This window comes from Hyla sarda, chromosome 7, assembly GCF_029499605.1.
Source record: "Hyla sarda isolate aHylSar1 chromosome 7, aHylSar1.hap1, whole genome shotgun sequence".
NCBI lineage: Eukaryota > Metazoa > Chordata > Amphibia > Anura > Hylidae > Hyla > Hyla sarda.
This window is the reverse complement of record NC_079195.1, coordinates 105,779,902-105,782,650: the sequence shown is the minus strand read 5'-3', so window position 1 is coordinate 105,782,650 and position 2,749 is coordinate 105,779,902.

The window sequence follows — 2,749 nt, the reverse complement described above, 5'->3', positions numbered from 1 at the left end:
TATATATATATATATATGTATATATATAACTTCAAAAAATGGTGCGGCACTCCAAATATCCAAAAAATAACTTATTTATTCCACATGTCAAACAGCACTGTTTGACATGTGGAATAAATAAGTTATTTTTTGGATATTTGGAGTGCCGCACCATTTCTTGAAGTTATCAATTGGCTGTGATCGAGCCTGAGGAGCTGGCACCCGTCTACTGTGGTATAGTAGTGCTGCATTTTTTTGGACATCTATATATATATATATGTGTGTATATACATATATATATATATATATATATATATATATATATATATTTATTATTAATTTTTTTATGTAGATTTTTTTTTCTTTTTTTTCTTCTTAAAATTATTTTTACATGTGGGAATTTTATTTTAGTTTTAGTTTTCATAGTACCTGCTATGCATGGAGCAAGCTCCTGGGTACACTTCCACAATGCATGTATGGTGAATTTTCCCAAAGCTTTAGATCAAGTTCTGTGTGAGAGAGAATTTTTTTGTTTATATATTATGTAGAAAAAAAAATCTGTCTCTGAAGTCACGTTATCACAGGCAGGATTACAGTGAAATGTAATACTAATATATAGATAACACAGAATCCACTATTCACAATAGGTGATGTTCAGAACTTCCATGATCCCCAAACTCTACTAATAAAATCAAATGGGATCAGCTCCAGACTGTGGTTTCCTATGGTCCATGTTATTACTGTAAAGCATATGTCTGAATTCTGTTAGCATCTCAAGCAAGTAGACATCCCAATAATCATGCACAGAAAATAGTTATAAAAATCTACAATCAGAACAAAAAATATTAATATCTGGTTTCAATTAGTAAACATCAATAAAGTTGATACATTCCCCCCTAGAGAATGATGTTGTAATTTTTTGTCTGTCATTGTATATTTTACTTTGCATGCATTCAATGTGTTTTGTACATTTAAGTCATTATGGATTAAATGAGTCACATAACGTAACATTCAGTTATTTTGTGTCATTGTAAACCTAACAGAAGAATTTAAATAAAATAAACTTCATGATCTAAAACTCATTTGCATATTTAAAAATATGAGAAACATATATATTCCATGAGAAGAGCAAGCACCAATTATTAGGCCAATTAAAGGGGTACTACCACCCTAGACATCCCCTATCCAAAGGATAGGGGATAAGATGTCCGATCTCGGGGGTCCCGCCGCTGTGGACCCACGCAGTATTGCATGCGGCACCCACCTGTTTTTTTGTCCGGAAGCGCTGGAGGGTCTGAGTCGCGACTACGGAAGTCCATGACGTCAGGACTCCGCCCACGTGTGACATCACGCCCGTCCCCTCAATGCAAGTCACACGGGGGCGGAGTCCTGATGTCACGGACTTCCGTAGTCGCGACTCAGACCCTCCAGCGCTTCCGGACGAAAAAACAGGTGGGTGCCGCATGCAATACTGCGTGGGTCCACAGCGGCGGGACCCCCGAGATCGGACATCTTATCCCCTCTCCGTTGGATAGGGGATAAGATGTCTAGGGTGGGAGTACCCCTTTAAGAACCAAGCAGATCCAAAACTTCCCAGAGACAATTATGAGACTTGAGATATTCAGCAACAAACATCTAATATGGGCAGGAAATTTGTGCTGCTTTGGGACTCCTGGAAAGAAATTTTTTTGGCAGTTTAAACTGTCCATGTTGTCCCCACATCAGCACACAGAGGTAACTAAACAGCAGTAAGGAAGATAAGAGTGGGATCAGGAACTTGCCAAATTCAGCACGTTTGCCAAAAGATGCCATGACATCCAGCCTGTAGTGTGTGAATAGATGTGACTGGTGAGAGCCAAGTCCCTTTTCTGCAAACCTGGTCCAAAGAAACCTGCACCAACTCTGCCCATGATGTGGATGCTGATCTTATAGAAGGTGCCCTGATACCTTCTGGAGGATCCTAGCCTGCAGACGTATAGCAGAAAAGACGAGTGTCCTTGATCCATCTGGACAAAGTGGCCTTGGAGGCTAATTTCCCTTTGTTCGGGCCACAGAACTGAAGAAAAAGAGTGTTTAAGATACCAAAGTCCTGTGTCCTGTCCAAATTGCAGAGCACTGCTTTCATTACATCCAGGGCGTGAAACTTAGTCTGTGATTTATCCTGAAAATCAGGACTACCTAATTGTTGTTAACTATGGACATCACTTTGGAAAGTAAGAAAGGGCTTGTACGACGACTAATGTAGCCTTCATGTAAACAGGCTTGAATTTCACCCACACTTAGCTGATGTCACTGCCACCAAGAACAATGTGTTACAGAAGATGAATTGGATATCAGGTGCTGACAGAGGCTCAAAGGGAGGCTGATAAAAGGCTTTGAGAAATATAGGTAAGTCTCAGTTAGGAATAGGTTTCCTTACAAGACCAAGATAATTACGGTAATTGATTTGAAGAAATGACAATCCAGGACTTGACTGTAAAACTTTCCACTAAAGTATGAGTTGCAGAAAAATGAATTGTGTTTCAAGCCTTTTTTGAAAACCTTCCTTAAAGGGGTACTCTGGTGGAATTTTTTTTTTCAAATCAACGGATGCCAAAAAGTTAAACAGATGTGTAAATTACTTCTATTTAAAAATCTTAATCCTTCCAGGACTTATTAGCTGTTGTATGCTCCACACCAAGTTGTACAGTTCTTTTCTGCATGACCACAGTGCTCTCTGCTGACACCTCTGTCTATATCAGGAACTGTCCAGAGCAGGAGAGGTTTGCTA